Here is a 26182-nt window from a genome sequence, read left to right as displayed (position 1 = left end):
ACCACTTTATTATGATGCTGGTTGGTGCATAGAGGAAAGCCCGCTACAGTCCTGCCAGCACTTCCAGGCAGCGCAGACCGTCACGGCGACAAGGCTGGACAAACAGGCTGGCTGAGCTTGTGTTCCCACAGAACTCATTATGATGTTGCACACTGCTGTTGTGACCGTAGAGGTCCAACCATCATGTCTATGAAGGTGAAAATGGAGAGCATAAAGGAAGGAACTCACCTGAAGGCAGCATTGCACATCCTGTGCCACCCTGGAGCACATCACACAGGTCCTGCCGCTGCTGCTGCTCATCGAAGGTGCCCGAAATCCATACTGCTGTGGAAGGTAAGTACACAAACCTACTTGTGTCATTAAGCTCAACAACAGATCATCACGCCGTCGTCTACATGATATGGGGCTCATGCTATGGGCACCAAGAGCACTTGTCATTGTGTACACAGTGAGAGTCATTCACAATGAATGACACATTCACAGCCATTAAACACTCCCTTGGGCGGGTCACTGACACTGCACTTCAACACTTTAAAAAAACACACTTTGGACCATCTCACGCACGGGGACAGCAAAGTGTATACAACATTGTGTCACACAACACCAACAACACAGCAACATCATAAATAAATGAACTGACACTCTCACATTGCTCACATGCCATGGCCTGTCATCAGAACACATATATGAATGAATGAGTCATAGAACACAAACACCCCTCCCCTGAAACAGCCCTGCAATGGACCCCTACATCATCCACATTGCAACACAATGGAAGAGAAATGGGATGCACAATAGTTTGAGAGACAAATAGACAAAGCTCACTATGCAAACAATACCTACACAATATGGATGGGTGCATCAGGAGAACCCAGGGAAGGATGCTGCACTGGGACACATTTCACTTTCACATGCCCCTAAAACAACATTTGCACAGGGACTGGCCCTTCAGGTATCTCATGGAGAAACAAAAGTAGAGCTAAGTGACATGCCTATCTGCAGAATGTGGAAGTGCAAGTCAAGAAAGCACATACAACTGCAACAACATGGACCATACATCTAGTTGAAGTAGCTGCACAGTACACACATAAAAATGAACGTATCCACAGTCAAATGTAAAGGAAGGTAGCGCAATTGAACACCATTCTTGTCTGGACAAACGAAACTCAAGCTTCCACACATGAGACAAATATAAAGTCTAATACCATACATGCTGGCCTTGGACAACACAGGGTGAAATACCATACCTAACAGAACACAATGCAGTGACACCACAATTGCATTAACAAACACATATCCATACAGTCACCATCTACCCTTATCCTGGGTGACAGCACAACTGCCCACAAAGTCAGATTTTTCAAACAACAGCAAATGGAACAGAAATCAGGGTGAAACACACGCAACTGTAGGCATACAACACAAGTTACTCAAGAACAACATAAGGGTGGAAAAGGAATTGCAGTTCAAATGTGAACCCAAAAACAAACAAATACTTGGGATTATTCACTGGAAAATCTCTAGAACAAAGGCCATTGGCGAGTCCAATTAATGTGCATGCAGATGGTTGTGCCCACACTTAAGTCCAATTACTGCCAGGCAACTCAGGGATCATCCTTGTGGGGGGTTGGATTTGGCAGCAGTGGGTTTGGGTTTGTCAAGGGGACTTCTTCTTTGGAGAGGTAGGCTTCTTCTTGGGGTGGAGGGAGATGGGTGCCTGCAGGGGGGCAGGTTCGACAGGCGAGGACTTTGATGTATAATGGATAGGTTGGGATGTGGGTGGGGGCCTCTTGGGTTTGGGAGGTTGGTGGAGGAAACAGAGGAAAGGTTAAGCTTGAAAAGGAAACTCTCCTTGGGAACACGGGGATGGTCTGCAGAAAAAGTTGGGGATTTAGAGGTTGAGGGAATGGTTGTCTGGTGTATGAGTGTAGATGTCGTCAGTGTGTTCAAGTGTGAGGTCTGCTTTTGTTTGGGTGGTATCTGTTATGTGTGTGAGTTTGGACATTTGTGTGACTTGGAAGCCGGGAGGAGGAAGTGTTGGGTGATGGAGTGTTAGATGTGTGTGTTTGTTGGGGTCATGTCTGTGGGTATGCTGGATGTTGTGGATTTTTGTGTGTCTGTTGGGGTGGTGTCTGCAGGTATGCAGGATATAGTGTATGTGTCTGTGGGTGTTGTGATGGTATCTGCGGTTATGGTGGATGTGGTGGCCTTGCCTATGTGTGTTGTGCTGGTGTCTGTGTGTATGATGGGTGTGGTGGATGTGTCACTGGCTGTTGTGGTGGTGTCTGTGAGTATGCCTGATGTGGTGTGTGGGTCAGTGGGGGGTGGTGGGGGTGGCTGCTGAGGTGGTGGCCAATGTTGTGTTTGTGGGTGAATGTTGAGTGCCTGTCTGCCAGTGTGTCTTGTGGTGTTTGCATCAATGTGTGTTGCCTGTGTGTGTTGAGGTAAGTGCATGCAGATGTGTCTGTGTCTTTCGGATAGGTAGGAGAATAGGAGATTTGGATTGGGAAGAGGGAGGTGGAGGGGCGGAATCTAGGGGGTCACTGGGTGCCATTAGTGAGGAGGCTAGAGTCTTTAAAGATCACTGTAGGCCAGACATGGCACTATGAATGCCTTCCAGGAAAGCATTGGTCTACTGACATTGGCTGGCCAACACCTGGATGGCATTCACAACGGCAACCTGACCCAGAGAGATGCTCCCCAGGAGGTCAATGGACTCCTCACTCAGGGCAGCAGGGATAACAGAGGCTGGGGTGGAGGTGCCTGCAGCAAGACGCCCACCCTCTTGGGGGAGCGGGCATAGCCAACTGGGTCTGGGAGCAACAGGGAGGGTGGTTATAGAACTGGGGGGGCAGACAAGAACGGTACAGGAGTAGGTCCTGATGGGTCCACCACCACTAGGGAGTAGCCACAGAAGGTAGAAACAGATGATGATGATGTAGATCTGGTCTCCTCCATGGCACTCCCCTCACCCTGCTGGCCACTGAGTCCCTCTGTGTCAGTGGTCTCATCTCTTGAGATACCATGGCCAGATGCTTCCCCAATTGGTTGTGTCCTGTCTCCTTCACTTGTCTGGGTTGATGCTGAAAATACAAAGTGAAAAAAGGTCACCACTTGTTCTTGATCACACTTGAACAACAGCTGTGATTAGCAAAAATTGCCATCACGTCAAGTAGGCCTCAGTGACTCCTACATGTACCATACCATATGCATTGAGGCCATCTGACCTTTTAACAGTTGCCCCCAGAAAAATCAAGATCTCAGACAACTACAATTGCATGGCTGAAGTTGTGCAATCACCGTAACGATTGAACAAGTAAGAGACCACATCACCTTCAATGCTTTGCCTCGTGGAGCATACCTCAGTTACCTGTTGTCATGCTACAGTAGGCCAATGCTGGCTTCATTCCCACACATCCCACTCAAGTTCATGCAGACATCTATTTGTCACATACACAATAACACAGTAATAAAAAATGATGCTCTCAGAACATGCCATGTTGCTGATAACTATACAGTAGCCTGGAGAAGGTGACATGGGAATACTCATGTCACATTAAAACATATCAACAATGCACACTTCACCATGTGACATTTGTCCTAATAGAGTCATGGAGGTAGTAATAATATTGCTCAGATATGTTATACATTTGGCATGGAAATATATACTGGAGGCAAAATGTACAAAATGTCAGGGAGAAATGTTTCTAAAATCCACAGTAAAATGAATCAGCAAGTCCCAGGGAAAAGACCACTGATGTCTAGCACCCTTTCAAATGACATACTCTGATTGTATGAGTAGACACCATTAGTCCTTTGTATGTTGGAGAGGCCCAGATATTTTGAAGTACTTTCAGAAGGCCCTCAACATGTTTTGCTAGTGGGATGCTACATCATTGTCTCCATTTTGGTCCTGCAAACCTAGATGTATGTGGCTGAATGGATGAACTAAACTACATATAATTCCAACATACTGCAAGTTACTCCATGATGCATGCCAACTGTCAGGCAACAAACCTTTCCTATTAAATATGTGCAGTGCACTTTTCCACATGATAGAAATGCACATTGTGGGTACAAGCTTTAGTCCTACCTGTCATGTCCCACATTGCTACTGCAGCTGTACTTGTCAAATTACATGTTAGGATGGGTGAGGGTATTTGTGAGCAAACAATCAATGGTGACACACTCCTGTTTGTGGCACCACATGAAATGTAGCCCCATTGTAGAAGTCCTAATCCAAAAACAGGGTGGCATGCACATATATGAGAGGGAATACAGAAATTATCCCATGAACACAGGTAGACCATGCAGGAAACAGTAGTGTACACATTTTGCCAAAAGAGAAAGGGACACATGCTAATATGTAGGCACCAGGAATGTTGACAACAGTGACGGCACATAAATCATGTCAATGGGCATTCCCCACTTAACAAGGGAAAGTTCTGATCTGTAGCTGACTCAAAGAACAATATATGTTCTGTCATATGCATGATGGTCATCTTCACATGATAGATAATAGTAAGGCATCAGCACTCGTCACACACTAAAGGCAAGTGGTCTCTGAGGGGACAGATGCAAATTTACTCACTTGACCAGACACATGGCTGAAGACAGTGATCCATCGCTACTTCTACTTTGGGCTGTAACACTGATCAGTAGTATTCTGTAGCATAGAATTTACACCAACAACCATAACAAACATTACTCGATTGATCAATATACACAGCCATGTGTTGTCCATGTAGAGGAAATTGTTTGTGGAGTGTATACACAGTTGTGTCCGACGTCCCTGGGCCAATATACAAAGCACACCAGTATACACCACATTGCCTGGCTACACAAACAGTTACTCATATACTGTGTCACACAAGGCTCATCCCCAATCATCAGGCTGAGATGTCAGAACCTAACACATTAACTTGGCAATGTGACAGACAGGAATATGCCCTGTACTCACCCCCTCTTGTGGCTGCTGTGCTCCCATCTAATGACAATCAAGGCCTGGGTACGCCACTGCCAGAATGCAGCCATTAGGGAGTCATGGTCCGACGTCTGCCCTGCCCACATTGGTAGGACAGCCCCTGCTGGACTTCTGCTATCTTCCAGCCCAGCGTCTGATGTCTTCCCACCTTTTGCTATAGTGGGCGGTCGCACCTTCTAGGTAATAGCTCTCCATATCTCCTTCTTCTGGTAGGCATTTATATGGATGGATGCAAGAGGCAAATCAAGCAATTACAATCACAAGTTTTTGCCCAAATTGTTGTGTTGCACACATGTCAGTAACTCCAAGCAAAAAATGGTCAACACACAACAAGTGCCAAGCACACATGCCATTTAGCACAGGGACATGGCCGTGTACTTTTGTATCCGTCTACAGACTAACCCACTTCCCTGCTCATGGCCTACAATGACTAAGCAAGCCTACTCACATCAGGTAGCCAAGGCTCCAGAAACATGTACTCTGATGTGAGCTACAATAAAACACTACCCACATGTGTGGTTTCTGAAGGGTAGACCACTTAGGCCTGACTGGGCTAACACATTCACAGTCTGTGAGATTGACTCACTGCATACTGTCCCTACAGTTAACTTACAGAGCACAGACTTCACCCTTACACTTGAGTGACAATGAAGGGCCTGGCATGCTTGGTACAGAAGGTATCTTCCCTGTGCTTGTGAGGACATATGGCCTACCAAAAGCAGACTCGTGCCCCTTCAGGGGGGTTCTGTGGTATTTACCTGTACCACTTGGACATATGTGTCTAATCTACAGAGATGGCATCCAACATACAGAGGTATGCAGTGTTCAATTTCTGTCATGTGACCAAGCCACTGAGTCACATGCCATGGCCTTCCGGGAATCTACACACTGTCTGCACTGTAGTTCTGTCATTTGTGCAATACGGGTGTACAGGACAATTATGAATTATGTGAATGTGACAACAAAGCTAAAGGAGTAAGAGACCTGTCATGAGTCAAAGACACACATTGACAATGATGCCAAGTGCACATATGGATTAGTTAAGGAATGTACCTCTGTCCCCATTACTAATCTTGTAAATATACTGTATATAGCTGTGTAAACTGCATCACACATAGAATATAGTTGTAAGTTTATCCCAAACATCCTCATCCTGTCTTGTTATGTAGGTCCTATTACACAACTACCAGTGTAGTGTGTTGTAGGGCACAGATGGTATATGATGGCAGTGCATGGGCCACCACCACCAACTGTATTTTTTGGTAGTTGAAAAATGCAGTCACATTTTGAAGGGCAATTGTGTCGCATATAGTTAGTTATGACCAAATCCATGTTCTGGACACGTGTGGAGTAGCATGGGGATCACTTGTGACGCTTGTGTAGTTGCCAGCTGGGATATGTATTGTGTATCATGTCTATCCAGTCAGAATTGCTTTGTCACATGATATTGTTGGCATGCATCATGTATGTTGCTGTAGACACAAGGACTAATGTTACAAATGATGTCTTGTCACACATAGGTACCCTGGAAGAGGGAGGATGCCACAAACCTCCCGTCTACCATTCACTGCCAGACCTTCCGACCATGGAAGAATGTCATATCATACGTTTATACCTTCCGATTAGACAAACAATAGTGGACTTATGCTGTCAGTTGGAGCCAGATCTGATACCAGCTGATAGTAATCAAACCTACATACCATTCATTGTACAAGTCTTGTCAGCATTACATTTCCTGGCCACAGGGTCTTTCCAGCATACAGTGGCCCTATCTGGTGGTATATCCCAACTTATGTTCAGTATCGTGTTGACAAATTTCCTATCAGCAATGTTGAAGCACAGTGACAGCTATATCATGTTCTCCCAATGTGAGGATTTAACCAATGTGAAGGCTGACTCCTATGCTTTTGCACTCCTCTCACATGTGATGGGGGCCATTGATGGCACACATGTTGCCTTGGTGCCACTGCAGGCCACTGAACATGTCTATCACAACATAAAGAACTTCCATTCCATCAATAAGCAAGTTGTCTGTTTGGTGGATCTCTACATCTCAAATGTGTGTGCCTGTTATCCTGGATCAGCCCATGATTCCTTGGTAATGCAGAACAGCACCATAGCACAGCTGATGTCACAACTGCTCCTAAAGAGGGCCTGGCTGGTTGGTAAGTCACATCTGTCCTGATTGTGTGTGAGCCTTGTCAGGTGCTCTGATGATGAAGTTAGTGACTCATTGTTGCATTTATGTCTCATTCCTTAACAGGAGAGTCAGCATATTCAAACCGTCCTTGGTTATTGACTCTGCTGAGAACTCCAACTACTCCAGGGGAAGTCCGCTTTAATGGGGCCCATGGAAGAACACAGCAACAAGTGGAGCAGGCGTCGTGGCTCCTGAAGGCCAGGTTTCACTGCATGGGCAGGACTGCTGGAGCCTTCCTCTACTCACCGGGGAAGTGAGTCAGATCACTGTGGCATGCCTCACAACATCACCCTGCAGACGAATATCCTGTACATCCCAGAGGAGGGGGAGTCTGCAGTGCCACCAGGTGAGAATCCTGAAATGCCAACTGAGGATGACAGTGGTGAAGCGGAAGGAGCTGACTTGCAAGAAGATCTCATCCACAGCTACTTCTCATGAGTGTAAGTATGTCATGTGATGTCATGCTTGTGACTGTACAATGAACTGTAGTTGGGAGAAAGTGTAGAGTTGAGTGTTTTGGAAACAGCTGGGGAGCTGGTACTCTGCAATATTCAGCCAAAGGCTGCTTGGTAAGATAGCTTTTGACACATCCCCACCTTGATGATGTTACTTTGTATGTGCCAGTTTCCTTGCAATGTACTCTGTTTTCCATATGCTTGCTATGTGACTTGTGTCATAGGTATTATTTCAAGCTTATACTCCTTGATTTTTTCTTTGTACATGTACCTTTACCATGCCATCTTCATGTGGGGATTTTAGAGGTGTGACATTAGCAGGCATGTGATGCTTTTCTGACATACAAAGTGGACATGGATTGTTCCAGGTTATGTGGGTTGTAGTTTGGGTGTATGAGACCTGTACAAAGACAGTTTGCACACTGTTTGGGTAGAGATTCAGAAGTGCCAATTGCACTTGTTTTATGTCCTGTGGTGGAGCTGATGCATCATGTGTCATCATTGGGTCACCACATATGTAGCCCTAGCTTATGATCAAGTCATTTTCCTTCACATTGGTTAAACACATTTTGTATGACCTGTATGGAGCAGTTGATGTGTTTCATCATTGTAGGTCACAGTGCCGGTGCCACAACACTGACATATGTTTGTGCCTTGTCACCAGATGCAAGAGAATTGTATTATGATGGCCCTGTGATCAGAGGCTGTTGCATTGCTATCTGTCTATATCTTGGATTATGTGATGTTGAATTACTTTAGTGTTGTATGCAATAAGGCTGAAGCTGCTGACATTAAACACATCAATGCTTGCCTATTTTACAGGACAGTATCTGACAAATCCCTTCCTTCTGTAGTCTGGGGGTCTATACCTGTCAACATTTTCATTTACTCAATATGAGTCAATCATTCTTGATTTAAAAAAGTTCAGACATATTAACAGTCTATGTGCTGAACACTATAATAAATATTTTGATTTGACCAGACAGTTGTTTGTATGTGTTTGGGTGGGAGGGTTGTAACCCTGAGCAGGACACAGTGTACATGCAAAATATCCCATCTTCAACAAGTATCTTGGATCATCATTGTATGGTTCACATGGTCTGACATATCTTTATGGCTAAATATGAAATCAAAATCAGTGGACAAAGAGTCAGTGAAGGGTGATTTTATCGTGCAGCTATGAGTTACATAAAATATACATGACGTTACTCAACAAAAATTCAAATGGGAAGGCGCCAGTCAGGATAAATTAAATCAGTTGATTAAATGCACACCATTGGGAGCCTAAAGTTCAGAGTACTCCTCCTGTTGGAAATTGTAAGTAGTTCAGGATCAGTCCAGAGGGTATGTGTAATCCATAAAGGAGGTCCTTAAGAAAGAGGGTTATTACTGGCAGTGGTTAGTGTGTTGCCATCTGCACCTCCTGGGTTCTTTGCAGGATGTCCTTGCTTGTGAGGGGGGATTTGTTGCTACAGAGGCCGGGACGTATGGGGCTTGTTGTTCCTATAGCATTGCCTCCCTTTCAGTGGCTGGAACCGATGTTGAAGGACCTGCTGTTGATGAGCCAAAGGAAGGGGTAGACTTGTGTTGAAAAGCCCTGCTCAGGGTGGTGTGTATATCCCTCAGCATCCCTGTTAGGGAGGCATGTTGTTATTGTGGGCCTTCATCTATCCCCACATGTCCCTATGCATGTCCCTCTGTAGCTGCTTTATTTCCCATAGTTCAATCAACACCTGGCCCATCAAGCCTTGGGACTCCTAATAGTCCCCCAAGACATGGCGGACGGTGCCCTGGCCAAGAGCAGCCCCAGTGACCTCACCCCACTGGCCCACAGCATCCCTTCTATGCACCTTACCCCCACGGGCCTGTGGCGTTGGCACAGTGTGCCCTCTCCAACTTGTTCCTGGACCCTCCTTGCCCGAAGTGTTGCTCTGCAACTCAGGATCCAGGACTGGGTGGCACGGTTGGAGGGCTAATGGTTGCCTGTGATGTTGATGCAACAGGACTGGGAGGTGAAGTTGTGGGCACAGTGAGAATCACTGTTGCCATCTGACCAGATTGCTCAGATGGGCCAGAACTAATCCACAAGTACAGGAGTGTCATCTTCACTGAGGGCTTCATCCCAGGGGGTAGAGGCAGCCTGTTCCATGGCCTCTGTGTGTCTAGCAACAGATCCACCTGCTGATGTAAAACGTACATTGTTACTGGTTGTATTGTGACATCTACCTCCTACAGTTCAGAGTTATAGTATGCAGAGACCTTGTACAAAGTTAAGTTGTAGTTAATCCAGTTGTGGCAAGTAACCATTGCACTGGGTGATCTGACATGACATGTGTGAAGCTTACAAACCCAAAATGACATCTTGCCACCAAGGTAGGCAAAACAGTGGCTAGCAAAGATAGGGCTTTGCACAGTTGGAGTCCTAGTTGGTTGTAATGCAGGCATACCCAGGGATTTGTTGTATATGTGGCTGGAGTCATCATGAGCATAGTGTGTGTCAATGTGTCTGCTGTCTATACCAATCCTTATGAATACTTGTTGTACACAATGGGTAAAGTGTCATTCCTGTCCTTCATAATTTCATCTTGGGTTTGCAGGTCTAGATGGAAATATGTTGATAGACACATCTCTGATTTGTGCATGATCTGTGCTTGATTATTCCCAGGGGAGTATACTTCATTTGGGAGTTAACACACAGGGGTATATGGACAAGTGACCACTGGGCTGGTGGTTGGAGTTTGAAAAAGAGAGCCTTCTGGGAGTTGTAGTCAGGTCACTCCCTCTACTTCCCAATACTTGACAAATGATATCCTCCCAGGTGAGCAAACTTAATTTGAGAATTAACAAATAGGGGTATATGGGCAAGTGCATACTGCGCTGGTGATTGGAGCCAGAGAAACAGGGCCTCCTAGTTTTAGTCATGTCACTCCCTCTACTTCCCTACACTTGACAAATGGTACCCTCCCAGGTGAGTAAACTTCATTTGTGACTTAACAAACAGATGTATTGGGGCATGTGACCACTGTGCTGGTGTCTGTAGTTACAGAAACAGGACCTCCTGGGAGTTGCAGTCAGGTCAATCCCTGTACTACATGTACTATACAAATGTTATCCCTCCCAGGTGAGTATACTCCATTTGAGAGTTACCAAACTGGGGTATAGACACGTCTCTGATTTGTGCACGATCTGTGCTTGATTATTCCCAGGGGAGTATACTTCATTTGGGAGTTAACACACAGGGATATATGGACAAGTGACCACTGGGCTGGTGGTTGGAGATAGAGAAACAGGGCCTGCTGGAAGTTGTAGCCAGGTCACTCCCTCTACTTGCCAACACTTGACAAATGGTATCCTCCCAGGTAAATAAACTTAATTTGAGCGTTAACAAACTGTGTTATATGGGCAAGTACACCCTGGGCTGGTGGTTGGAGATATAGAAATGTGGCCTCCTGCCAGTTGTAGTCATGTCATTCCCTCTACTTCCCAACACTATAACAATGTTATCCCCTCAGGTGAGTACACTTTATTTGTGACTTAACAAACAGATGTATTGGGGCATGTGACCACTGTGCTTGTGTTTGGAGTTACAGAAACAGGGCCTCCTGAGAGACGCTGTTAGGTAAATCCCTGTACTACACACACTGTACAAATGTTATCCCTCCCAGGTGAGTATACTTCATTCGAGAGTTAACAAACAAGTGTATGCGGACAAGTGACCACTGGGCTAGTGGTTGGAGTTAGAGAAACAGAGCCTGCTGGGAGTTGTAGTCAGGTCACTCCCTCTACTTCCCAACACTTGACAAATATTATCCTCCCAGGTGAGTAAAGTTAATTTGAGAGTCAACAAACAGGGGTATATGGACAGGTGCAGACCGGGCTGGTGTTTGGGGTTACAGACACAAGGTCTCCTGGGAGTTGCAGTCAGGTCACTCTGTCTACTAGAAACTGTTAGAAATGGGGTCTTTGGTTGGCAGTCAGGTGACACCCTGCCCAAGCAAGGACCCTCTCTCTAGTCAGGGTAAGTCACACACAATCCAAATAATCCTGTGCCCACCCTCTAGTGCCTTGGCACTGAGGAGTCAGGCTTAAGTTAGAAGATAATGTGTATTTGTGCAAGAAATCGTGCAATAACATAATATAACACCCCAAAAATACACAACACAGGTTTAGAAAAATATAGAATATTTATCTGAGTAGATCCAGGTAAAATAATCATCAAGATTTGATAAATAATTTGATAACCTGAGTCTTTAGATCTTAAAAAGAAATAAATGTCTCTTGCAAGCACAAAGTACTTGGTTTGCATCTAATATTATCCGCACTGGACCGCAGAGGATGAGATGCAGGACAAAACGGGGAGGTGTGCATCAGTTTCTCCTGGCACACGCAGATGATGCGTCAATGCTCTTCCATACAGTAAGGTCTTTTCGTCGATTTTCGGTATGCTGACTTGGATCCTCTTTGGGTTGCAGGGTATTTGGATGCCCCGGGCATGATGCAGAGAAATCCTGGCCGTGCAGGACGAAGTCACAGGAGCTGCGTCGATCTGGTGGGCGATGCAGGGAAATTTCTGTCGCACGGCAAGCGTGGCATCGATTCTTTTTGCAGGAAGTTGGGCTGCGTCATTCCAGCTCGGCGATGCATCGATCCAGTGGGCCATGCATCGAAGTTCCCATTGCAACACTGGCGCAGCATCGATCTCCACTCGGGGAGCCGGGCTTTGGTGATTTTCTCCATACAGGGCAGGCTGTGCATCAATTCTGGCATGATGTGCGTCAATATTCGCCGCACAAGGAGTTCTTCGTAGAGATAAAAGGGGTCATTATGACCCCGGCGGTCGGTGGTAATATGGCCGTAAGTACCGCCAACAGGCTTGCAGTACTTACCGCCATATTATGACATGGGCAGGTTGGCTGAAGCCAACCTGCTAATGTACCACTCTGACCGCCATGCTGTTGACAGCCGTCGGGCTGGAGATATCAATCTCCAGCCCGGCAGCCGTCACTATTCCTCCCACGGGATTATGACCTCGCCTACTGCCATGGTTTTTGTGTCTTCCTTATCACCACGAAAACCATGGTGGTATGCACCATCAGAGACAGGGAATTTCTTCCCTGTCACTGATAGGGGTCTACCCCCTCCCCCTCCCTCTCCAGTTATCCCCCCACCTCCTCCACTACATTTGCACCTCCCCACACACAAACACACACACACATACACACACACTTTCCCACAAACATCATCACATGCAGACATCCACTCACATTCACCTGCACTCACTTTTGAACATACACGCAGACACAGAACAAAACACACACGCACTCAGACCTTCATACATGCACACTCGCATCCAACACAGAACACACACCTGCATCCACGAACACACAAACATGCACACACAAACCCACACACACATACAACACCCCCGTCCACTGTCAGAGACCCGCCTTACCTGTAGTCAGGGGGTCCGCTGTCAGGAAATGGGGCAGGGCACTGCTGCCACCAGCAGCGTCCCCCAGCAGAATACCACCAGGCCGTATTTTGGGTTATAATACGGCCAGCTGCTGTCTACTGGCGTGGCGGCACCATAAAGCCATCCGCAGCGCCACCTTACTGCCATCCGCCGCCATGGCCACAGCCGGATTTCCACCTTCCTTCTCGCAGAAATCTGACTGTGGTCATAATACGGAGGACGGCTGGTAGCCGCGGCAATGGTCTATTGGTGGCCGTCACCGCAGAGGTAGGTGGTGTTTACCACCAATGTTATACCATTCACTGCCAGACCTTCCGACCATGGAAGAATGCCATATCATACGTTTATACCTTCTGATTAGACAAACAATAGTGGACTTATGCTGTCAGTTGGAGCCAGATCTGATACCAGCTGATAGTAATCAAACCTACATACCATTCATTGTACAAGTCTTGTCAGCATTACATTTCCTGGCCACAGGGTCTTTCCAGCATACAGTGGCCCTATCTGGTGGTATATCCCAACTTATGTTCAGTCTGGTGTTGACAAATTTCCTATCAGCAATGTTGAAACACAGTGACAGCTATATCATGTTCTCCCAATGTGAGGATTTAACCAATGTGAAGGCTGACTCCTATGCTTTTGCACTCCTCTCACATGTGATGGGGGCCATTGATGGCACACATGTTGCCTTGGTGCCACTGCAGGCCACTGAACATGTCTATCACAACATAAAGAACTTCCATTCCATCAATAAGCAAGTTGTCTGTTTGGTGGATCTCTACATCTCAAATGTGTGTGCCTGTTATCGTGGATCAGCCCATGATTCCTTGGTAATGCAGAACAGCACCATAGCACAGCTGATGTCACAACTGCTCCTAAAGAGGGCCTGGCTGGTTGGTAAGTCACATCTGTCCTGATTGTGTGTGAGCTTTGTCAGGTGCTCTGATGATGAAGTTAGTGACTCATTGTTGCATTTATGTCTCATTCCTTAACAGGAGAGTCAGCATATTCAAACCGTCCTTGGTTATTGACTCTGCTGAGAACTCCAACTACTCCAGGGGAAGTCCGCTTTAATGGGGCCCATGGAAGAACACAGCAACAAGTGGAGCAGGCGTCGTGGCTCCTGAAGGCCAGGTTTTACTGCATGGGCAGGACTGCTGGAGCCTTCCTCTACTCACCGGGGAAGTGAGTCAGATCACTGTGGCATGCCTCACAACATCACCCTGCAGAGGAATATCCTGTACATCCCAGAGGAGGGGGAGTCTGCAGTGCCACCAGGTGAGAATCCTGAAATGCCAACTGAGGATGACAGTGGTGAAGCGGAAGGAGCTGACTTGCAAGAAGATCTCATCCACAGCTACTTCTCATGAGTGTAAGTATGTCATGTGATGTCATGCTTGTGACTGTACAATGAACTGTAGTTGGGAGAAAGTGTAGCGTTGAGTGTTTTGGAAACAGCTGGGGAGCTGGTACTCTGCAATATTCAGCCAAAGGCTGCTTGGTAAGATAGCTTTTGACACATCCCCACCTTGATGATGTTACTTTGTATGTGCCAGTTTCCTTGCAATGTACTCTGTTTTCCATATGCTTGCTATGTGACTTGTGTCATAGGTATGATTTCAAGCTTATACTCCTTGATTTTTTCTTTGTACATGTACCTTTACCATGCCATCTTCATGTGGGGATTTTAGAGGTGTGACATTAGCAGGCATGTGATGCTTTTCTGACATACAAAGTGGACATGGATTGTTCCAGGTTATGTGGGTTGTAGTTTGGGTGTATGAGACCTGTACAAAGACAGTTTGCACACTGTTTGGGTAGAGATTCAGAAGTGCCAATTGCACTTGTTTTATGTCCTGTGGTGGAGCTGATGCATCATGTGTCATCATTGGGTCACCACATATGTAGCCCTAGCTTATGATCAAGTCATTTTCCTTCACATTGGTTAAACACATTTTGTATGACCTGTATGGAGCAGTTGATGTGTTTCATCATTGTAGGTCACAGTGCCGGTGCCACAACACTGACATATGTTTGTGCCTTGTCACCAGATGCAAGAGAATTGTATTATGATGGCCCTGTGATCAGAGGCTGTTGCATTGCTATCTGTCTATATCTTGGATTATGTGATGTTGAATTACTTTAGTGTTGTATGCAATAAGGCTGAAGCTGCTGACATTAAACACATCAATGCTTGCCTATTTTACAGGACAGTATCTGACAAATCCCTTCCTTCTGTAGTCTGGGGGTCTATACCTGTCAAAATGTTCATTTACTCAATATGAGTCAATCATTCTTGATTTAAAAAAGTTCAGACATATTAACAGTCTATGTGCTGAACACTATAATAAATATTTTGATTTGACCAGACAGTTGTTTGTATGTTGTTTGGGTGGGAGGGTTGTAACCCTGAGCAGGACACAGTGTACATGCAAAATATCCCATCTTCAACAAGTATCTTGGATCATCATTGTATGGTTCACATGGTCTGACATATCTTTATGGCTAAATATGAAATCAAAATCAGTGGACAAAGAGTCAGTGAAGGGTGATTTTATCGTGCAGCTATGAGTTACATAAAATATACATGACGTTACTCAACAAAAATTCAAATGGGAAGGCGCCAGTCAGGATGAATTAAATCAGTGGATTAAATGCACACCATTGGGAGCCTAAAGTTCAGAGTACTCCTCCTGTTGGAAATTGTAGGTAGTTCAGGATCAGTCCAGAGGGTATGTGTAATCCATAAAGGAGGTCCTTAAGAAAGAGGGTTATTACTGGCAGTGGTTAGTGTGTTGCCATCTGCACCTCCTGGGTTCTTTGCAGGATGTCCTTGCTTGTGAGGGGGGATTTGTTGCTACAGAGGCCGGGACGTATGGGGCTTGTTGTTCCTATAGCATTGCCTCCCTTTCAGTGGCTGGAACCGATGTTGAAGGACCTGCTGTTGATGAGCCAAAGGAAGGGGTAGACTTGTGTTGAAAAGCCCTGCTCAGGGTGGTGTGTATATCCCTCAGCATCCCTGTTAGGGAGGCATGTTGTTATTGTGGGCCTTCATCTATCCCCACATGTCCCTATGCATGTCCCTCTGTAGCTGCTTTATTTCCCATAGTTCAATCAACACCTGGCCCATCAAGCTTTGGGACTCCTAATAGTCCCCCAAGACATGGCGGACGGTGCCCTGGCCAAGAGCAGCCCCAGTGACCTCACCCCGCTGGCCCACAGCATCCCTTCTATGCACCTTACCCCCACGGGCCTGTGGCGTTGGCACAGTGTGCCCTCTCCAACTTGTTCCTGGACCCTCCTTGCCCGAAGTGTTGCTCTGCAACTCAGGATCCAGGACTGGGTGGCACGGTTGGAGGGCTAATGGTTGCCTGTGATGTTGATGCAACAGGACTGGGAGGTGAAGTTGTGGGCACAGTGAGAATCACTGTTGCCATCTGACCAGATTGCTCAGATGGGCCAGAACTAATCCACAAGTACAGGAGTGTCATCTTCACTGAGGGCTTCATCCCAGGGGGTAGAGGCAGCCTGTTCCATGGCCTCTGTGTGTCTAGCAACAGATCCACCTGCTGATGTAAAACGTACATTGTTACTGGTTGTATTGTGACATCTACCTCCTACAGTTCAGAGTTATAGTATGCAGAGACCTTGTACAAAGTTAAGTTGTAGTTAATCCAGTTGTGGCAAGTAACCATTGCACTGGGTGATCTGACATGACATGTGTGAAGCTTACAAACCCAAAATGACATCTTGCCACCAAGGTAGGCAAAACAGTGGCTAGCAAAGATAGGGCTTTGCACAGTTGGAGTCCTAGTTGGTTGTAATGCAGGCATACCCAGGGATTTGTTGTATATGTGGCTGGAGTCATCATGAGCATAGTGTGTGTCAATGTGTCTGCTGTCTATACCAATCCTTATGAATACTTGTTGTACACAATGGGTAAAGTGTCATTCCTGTCCTTCATAATTTCATCTTGGGTTTGCAGGTCTAGATGGAAATATGTTGATAGACACATCTCTGATTTGTGCATGATCTGTGCTTGATTATTCCCAGGGGAGTATACTTCATTTGGGAGTTAACACACAGGGGTATATGGACAAGTGACCATTGGGCTGGTGGTTGGAGTTTGAAAAAGAGAGCCTTCTGGGAGTTGTAGTCAGGTCACTCCCTCTACTTCCCAATACTTGACAAATGATATCCTCCCAGGTGAGCAAACTTAATTTGAGAATTAACAAATAGGGGTATATGGGCAAGTGCATACTGCGCTGGTGATTGGAGCCAGAGAAACAGGGCCTCCTAGTTTTAGTCATGTCACTCCCTCTACTTCCCTACACTTGACAAATGGTACCCTCCCAGGTGAGTAAACTTCATTTGTGACTTAACAAACAGATGTATTGGGGCATGTGACCACTGTGCTGGTGTCTGTAGTTACAGAAACAGGACCTCCTGGGAGTTGCAGTCAGGTCAATCCCTGTACTACATGTACTATACAAATGTTATCCCTCCCAGGTGAGTATACTCCATTTGAGAGTTACCAAACTGGGGTATAGACACGTCTCTGATTTGTGCACGATCTGTGCTTGATTATTCCCAGGGGAGTATACTTCATTTGGGAGTTAACACACAGGGATATATGGACAAGTGACCACTGGGCTGGTGGTTGGAGATAGAGAAACAGGGCCTGCTGGAAGTTGTAGCCAGGTCACTCCCTCTACTTGCCAACACTTGACAAATGGTATCCTCCCAGGTAAATAAACTTAATTTGAGCGTTAACAAACTGTGTTATATGGGCAAGTACACCCTGGGCTGGTGGTTGGAGATATAGAAATGTGGCCTCCTGCCAGTTGTAGTCATGTCATTCCCTCTACTTCCCAACACTATAACAATGTTATCCCCTCAGGTGAGTACACTTTATTTGTTACTTAACAAACAGATGTATTGGGGCATGTGACCACTGTGCTTGTGTTTGGAGTTACAGAAACAGGGCCTCCTGAGAGACGCCGTTAGGTAAATCCCTGTACTACACACACTGTACAAATGTTATCCCTCCCAGGTGAGTATACTTCATTCGAGAGTTAACAAACAAGTGTATGCGGACAAGTGACCACTGGGCTAGTGGTTGGAGTTAGAGAAACAGAGCCTGCTGGGAGTTGTAGTCAGGTCACTCCCTCTACTTCCCAACACTTGACAAATATTATCCTCCCAGGTGAGTAAAGTTAATTTGAGAGTCAACAAACAGGGGTATATGGACAGGTGCAGACCGGGCTGGTGTTTGGGGTTACAGACACAAGGTCTCCTGGGAGTTGCAGTCAGGTCACTCTGTCTACTAGAAACTGTTAGAAATGGGGTCTTTGGTTGGCAGTCAGGTGACACCCTGCCCAAGCAAGGACCCTCTCTCTAGTCAGGGTAAGTCACACACAATCCAAATAATCCTGTGCCCACCCTCTAGTGCCTTGGCACTGAGGAGTCAGGCTTAAGTTAGAAGATAATGTGTATTTGTGCAAGAAATCGTGCAATAACATAATATAACACCCCAAAAATACACAACACAGGTTTAGAAAAATATAGAATATTTATCTGAGTAGATCCAGGTAAAATAATCATCAAGATTTGATAAATAATTTGATAACCTGAGTCTTTAGATCTTAAAAAGAAATAAATGTCTCTTGCAAGCACAAAGTACTTGGTTTGCATCTAATATTATCCGCACTGGACCGCAGAGGATGAGATGCAGGACAAAACGGGGAGGTGTGCATCAGTTTCTCCTGGCACACGCAGATGATGCGTCAATGCTCTTCCATACAGTAAGGTCTTTTCGTCGATTTTAGGTATGCTGGCTTGGATCCTCTTTGGGTTGCAGGGTATTTGGATGCCCCGGGCATGATGCAGAGAAATCCTGGCCGTGCAGGACGAAGTCACAGGAGCTGCGTCGATCTGGTGGGCGATGCAGGGAAATTTCTGTCGCACGGCAAGCGTGGCATCGATTCTTTTTGCAGGAAGTTGGGCTGCGTCATTCCAGCTCGGCGATGCATCGATCCAGTGGGCCATGCATCGAAGTTCCCATTGCAACACTGGCGCAGCATCGATCTCCACTCGGGGAGCCGGGCTTTGGTGATTTTCTCCATACAGGGCAGGCTGTGCATCAATTCTGGCATGATGTGCGTCAATATTCGCCGCACAAGGAGTTCTTCGTAGAGATAAAAGGGGTCATTATGACCCCGGCGGTCGGTGGTAATATGGCCGTAAGTACCGCCAACAGGCTTGCAGTACTTACCGCCATATTATGACATGGGCAGGTTGGCTGAAGCCAACCTGCTAATGTACCACTCTGACCGCCATGCTGTTGACAGCCGTCGGGCTGGAGATATCAATCTCCAGCCCGGCAGCCGTCACTATTCCTCCCACGGGATTATGACCTCGCCTACTGCCATGGTTTTTGTGTCTTCCTTATCACCACGAAAACCATGGTGGTATGCACCATCAGAGACAGGGAATTTCTTCCCTGTCACTGATAGGGGTCTACCCCCTCCCCCTCCCTCTCCAGTTATCCCCCCACCTCCTCCACTACATTTGCACCTCCCCACACACAAACACACACACACATACACACACACTTTCCCACAAACATCATCACATGCAGACATCCACTCACATTCACCTGCACTCACTTTTGAACATACACGCAGACACAGAACAAAACACACACGCACTCAGACCTTCATACATGCACACTCGCATCCAACACAGAACACACACATGCATCCACGAACACACAAACATGCACACACACACCCACACACACATACAACACCCCCGTCCACTGTCAGAGACCCGCCTTACCTGTAGTCAGGGGGTCCGCTGTCAGGAAATGGGGCAGGGCACTGCTGCCACCAGCAGCGTCCCCCAGCAGAATACCACCAGGCCGTATTTTGGGTTATAATACGGCCAGCTGCTGTCTACTGGCGTGGCGGCACCATAAAGCCATCCGCAGCGCCACCTTACTGCCATCCGCCGCCATGGCCACAGCCGGATTTCCACCTTCCTTCTCGCAGAAATCTGACTGTGGTCATAATACGGAGGACGGCTGGTAGCCGCGGCAATGGTCTATTGGTGGCCGTCACCGCAGAGGTAGGTGGTGTTTACCACCAATGTTATACCATTCACTGCCAGACCTTCCGACCATGGAAGAATGCCATATCATACGTTTATACCTTCTGATTAGACAAACAATAGTGGACTTATGCTGTCAGTTGGAGCCAGATCTGATACCAGCTGATAGTAATCAAACCTACATACCATTCATTGTACAAGTCTTGTCAGCATTACATTTCCTGGCCACAGGGTCTTTCCAGCATACAGTGGCCCTATCTGGTGGTATATCCCAACTTATGTTCAGTCTGGTGTTGACAAATTTCCTATCAGCAATGTTGAAACACAGTGACAGCTATATCATGTTCTCCCAATGTGAGGATTTAACCAATGTGAAGGCTGACTCCTATGCTTTTGCACTCCTCTCACATGTGATGGGGGCCATTGATGGCACACATGTTGCCTTGGTGCCACTGCAGGCCACTGAACATGTCTATCACAACATAAAGAACTTCCATTCCATCAATAAGCAAGTTGTCTGTTTGGTGGATCTCTACATCTCAAATGTGTGTGCCTGTTATCCTGGATCAGCCCATGATTCCTTGGTAATGCAGAACAGCACCATAGCACAGCTGATGTCACAACTGCTCCTAAAGAGGGCCTGGCTGGTTGGTAAGTCACATCTGTCCTGATTGTGTGTGAGCTTTGTCAGGTGCTCTGATGATGAAGTTAGTGACTCATTGTTGCATTTATGTCTCATTCCTTAACAGGAGAGTCAGCATATTCAAACCGTCCTTGGTTATTGACTCTGCTGAGAACTCCAACTACTCCAGGGGAAGTCCGCTTTAATGGGGCCCATGGAAGAACACAGCAACAAGTGGAGCAGGCGTCGTGGCTCCTGAAGGCCAGGTTTCACTGCATGGGCAGGACTGCTGGAGCCTTCCTCTACTCACCGGGGAAGTGAGTCAGATCACTGTGGCATGCCTCACAACATCACCCTGCAGAGGAATATCCTGTAAATCCCAGAGGAGGGGGAGTCTGCAGTGCCACCAGGTGAGAATCCTGAAATGCCAACTGAGGATGACAGTGGTGAAGCGGAAGGAGCTGACTTGCAAGAAGATCTCATCCACAGCTACTTCTCATGAGTGTAAGTATGTCATGTGATGTCATGCTTGTGACTGTACAATGAACTGTAGTTGGGAGAAAGTGTAGCGTTGAGTGTTTTGGAAACAGCTGGGGAGCTGGTACTCTGCAATATTCAGCCAAAGGCTGCTTGGTAAGATAGCTTTTGACACATCCCCACCTTGATGATGTTACTTTGTATGTGCCAGTTTCCTTGCAATGTACTCTGTTTTCCATATGCTTGCTATGTGACTTGTGTCATAGGTATGATTTCAAGCTTATACTCCTTGATTTTTTCTTTGTACATGTACCTTTACCATGCCATCTTCATGTGGGGATTTTAGAGGTGTGACATTAGCAGGCATGTGATGCTTTTCTGACATACAAAGTGGACATGGATTGTTCCAGGTTATGTGGGTTGTAGTTTGGGTGTATGAGACCTGTACAAAGACAGTTTGCACACTGTTTGGGTAGAGATTCAGAAGTGCCAATTGCACTTGTTTTATGTCCTGTGGTGGAGCTGATGCATCATGTGTCATCATTGGGTCACCACATATGTAGCCCTAGCTTATGATCAAGTCATTTTCCTTCACATTGGTTAAACACATTTTGTATGACCTGTATGGAGCAGTTGATGTGTTTCATCATTGTAGGTCACAGTGCCGGTGCCACAACACTGACATATGTTTGTGCCTTGTCACCAGATGCAAGAGAATTGTATTATGATGGCCCTGTGATCAGAGGCTGTTGCATTGCTATCTGTCTATATCTTGGATTATGTGATGTTGAATTACTTTAGTGTTGTATGCAATAAGGCTGAAGCTGCTGACATTAAACACATCAATGCTTGCCTATTTTACAGGACAGTATCTGACAAATCCCTTCCTTCTGTAGTCTGGGGGTCTATACCTGTCAAAATGTTCATTTACTCAATATGAGTCAATCATTCTTGATTTAAAAAAGTTCAGACATATTAACAGTCTATGTGCTGAACACTATAATAAATATTTTGATTTGACCAGACAGTTGTTTGTATGTTGTTTGGGTGGGAGGGTTGTAACCCTGAGCAGGACACAGTGTACATGCAAAATATCCCATCTTCAACAAGTATCTTGGATCATCATTGTATGGTTCACATGGTCTGACATATCTTTATGGCTAAATATGAAATCAAAATCAGTGGACAAAGAGTCAGTGAAGGGTGATTTTATCGTGCAGCTATGAGTTACATAAAATATACATGACGTTACTCAACAAAAATTCAAATGGGAAGGCGCCAGTCAGGATGAATTAAATCAGTGGATTAAATGCACACCATTGGGAGCCTAAAGTTCAGAGTACTCCTCCTGTTGGAAATTGTAGGTAGTTCAGGATCAGTCCAGAGGGTATATGTAATCCATAAAGGAGGTCCTTAAGAAAGAGGGTTATTACTGGCAGTGGTTAGTGTGTTGCCATCTGCACCTCCTGGGTTCTTTGCAGGATGTCCTTGCTTGTGAGGGGGGATTTGTTGCTACAGAGGCCGGGAAGTATGGGGCTTGTTGTTCCTATAGCATTGCCTCCCTTTCAGTGGCTGGAACCGATGTTGAAGGACCTGCTGTTGATGAGCCAAAGGAAGGGGTAGACTTGTGTTGAAAAGCCCTGCTCAGGGTGGTGTGTATATCCCTCAGCATCCCTGTTAGGGAGGCATGTTGTTATTGTGGGCCTTCATCTATCCCCACATGTCCCTATGCATGTCCCTCTGTAGCTGCTTTATTTCCCATAGTTCAATCAACACCTGGCCCATCAAGCTTTGGGACTCCTAATAGTCCCCCAAGACATGGCGTACGGTGCCCTGGCCAAGAGCAGCCCCAGTGACCTCACCCCGCTGGCCCACAGCATCCCTTCTATGCACCTTACCCCCACGGGCCTGTGGCGTTGGCACAGTGTGCCCTCTCCAACTTGTTCCTGGACCCTCCTTGCCCGAAGTGTTGCTCTGCAACTCAGGATCCAGGACTGGGTGGCACGGTTGGAGGGCTAATGGTTGCCTGTGATGTTGATGCAAAAGGACTGGGAGGTGAAGTTGTGGGCACAGTGAGAATCACTGTTGCCATCTGACCAGATTGCTCAGATGGGCCAGAAGTAATCCACAAGTACAGGAGTGTCATCTTCACTGAGGGCTTCATCCCAGGGGGTAGAGGCAGCCTGTTCCATGGCCTCTGTGTGTCTAGCAACAGATCCACCTGCTGATGTAAAACGTACATTGTTACTGGTTGTATTGTGACATCTACCTCCTACAGTTCAGAGTTATAGTATGCAGAGACCTTGTACAAAGTTAAGTTGTAGTTAATCCAGTTGTGGCAAGTAACCATTGCACTGGGTGATCTGACATGACATGTGTGAAGCTTACAAACCCAAAATGACATCTTGCCACCAAGGTAGGCAAAACAGTGGCTAGCAAAGATAGGGCTTTGCACAGTTGGAGTCCTAGTTGGTTGTAATGCAGGCATACCCAGGGATTTGTTGTATATGTGGCTGGAGTCATCATGAGCATAGTGTGTGTCAATGTGTCTGCTGTCTATACCAATCCTTATGAATACTTGTTGTACACACTGGGTAAAGTGTCATTCCTGTCCTTCATAATTTCATCTTGGGTTTGCAGGTCTAGATGGAAATATGTTGATAGACACATCTCTGATTTGTGCATGATCTGTGCTTGATTAATCCCAGGGGAGTATACTTCATTTGGGAGTTAACACACAGGGGTATATGGACAAGTGACCACTGGGCTGGTGGTTGGAGTTTGAAAAAGAGAGCCTTCTGGGAGTTGTAGTCAGGTCACTCCCTCTACTTCCCAATACTTGACAAATGATATCCTCCCAGGTGAGCAAACTTAATTTGAGAATTAACAAATAGGGGTATATGGGCAAGTGCATACTGCGCTGGTGATTGGAGCCAGAGAAACAGGGCCTCCTAGTTTTAGTCATGTCACTCCCTCTACTTCCCTACACTTGACAAATGGTACCCTCCCAGGTGAGTAAACTTCATTTGTGACTTAACAAACAGATGTATTGGGGCATGTGACCACTGTGCTGGTGTCTGTAGTTACAGAAACAGGACCTCCTGGGAGTTGCAGTCAGGTCAATCCCTGTACTACATGTACTATACAAATGTTATCCCTCCCAGGTGAGTATACTCCATTTGAGAGTTACCAAACTGGGGTATAGACACGTCTCTGATTTGTGCACGATCTGTGCTTGATTATTCCCAGGGGAGTATACTTCATTTGGGAGTTAACACACAGGGATATATGGACAAGTGACCACTGGGCTGGTGGTTGGAGATAGAGAAACAGGGCCTGCTGGAAGTTGTAGCCAGGTCACTCCCTCTACTTGCCAACACTTGACAAATGGTATCCTCCCAGGTAAATAAACTTAATTTGAGCGTTAACAAACTGTGTTATATGGGCAAGTACACCCTGGGCTGGTGGTTGGAGATATAGAAATGTGGCCTCCTGCCAGTTGTAGTCATGTCATTCCCTCTACTTCCCAACACTATAACAATGTTATCCCCTCAGGTGAGTACACTTTATTTGTGACTTAACAAACAGATGTATTGGGGCATGTGACCACTGTGCTTGTGTTTGGAGTTACAGAAACAGGGCCTCCTGAGAGACGCTGTTAGGTAAATCACTGTACTACACACACTGTACAAATGTTATCCCTCCCAGGTGAGTATACTTCATTCGAGAGTTAACAAACAAGTGTATGCGGACAAGTGACCACTGGGCTAGTGGTTGGAGTTAGAGAAACAGAGCCTGCTGGGAGTTGTAGTCAGGTCACTCCCTCTACTTCCCAACACTTGACAAATATTATCCTCCCAGGTGAGTAAAGTTAATTTGAAAGTCAACAAACAGGGGTATATGGACAGGTGCAGACCGGGCTGGTGTTTGGGGTTACAGACACAAGGTCTCCTGGGAGTTGCAGTCAGGTCACTCTGTCTACTAGAAACTGTTAGAAATGGGGTCTTTGGTTGGCAGTCAGGTGACACCCTGCCCAAGCAAGGACCCTCTCTCTAGTCAGGGTAAGTCACACACAATCCAAATAATCCTGTGCCCACCCTCTAGTGCCTTGGCACTGAGGAGTCAGGCTTAAGTTAGAAGATAATGTGTATTTGTGCAAGAAATCGTGCAATAACATAATATAACACCCCAAAAATACACAACACAGGTTTAGAAAAATATAGAATATTTATCTGAGTAGATCCAGGTAAAAAAATCATCAAGATTTGATAAATAATTTGATAACCTGAGTCTTTAGATCTTAAAAAGAAATAAATGTCTCTTGCAAGCACAAAGTACTTGGTTTGCATCTAATATTATCCGCACGGGACCGCAGAGGATGAGATGCAGGACAAAACGGGGAGGTGTGCATCAGTTTCTCCTGGCACACGCAGATGATGCGTCAATGCTCTTCCATACAGTAAGGTCTTTTCGTCGATTTTAGGTATGCTGGCTTGGATCCTCTTTGGGTTGCAGGGTATTTGGATGCCCCGGGCATGATGCAGAGAAATCCTGGCCGTGCAGGACGAAGTCACAGGAGCTGCGTCGATCTGGTGGGCGATGCAGGGAAATTTCTGTCGCACGGCAAGCGTGGCATCGATTCTTTTTGCAGGAAGTTGGGCTGCGTCATTCCAGCTCGGCGATGCATCGATCCAGTGGGCCATGCATCGAAGTTCCCATTGCAACACTGGCGCAGCATCGATCTCCACTTTGGTGATTTTCTCCATACAGGGCAGGCTGTGCATCAATTCTGGCATGATGTGCGTCAATATTCGCCGCACAAGGAGTTCTTCGTAGAGATAAAAGGGGTCATTATGAC

The sequence above is a fragment of the Pleurodeles waltl genome, chromosome 2_2 (genome assembly GCF_031143425.1).
Source record: "Pleurodeles waltl isolate 20211129_DDA chromosome 2_2, aPleWal1.hap1.20221129, whole genome shotgun sequence".
Classification (NCBI taxonomy): Eukaryota; Metazoa; Chordata; class Amphibia; order Caudata; family Salamandridae; genus Pleurodeles; species Pleurodeles waltl.
This window is presented reverse-complemented; position numbering follows the sequence as displayed.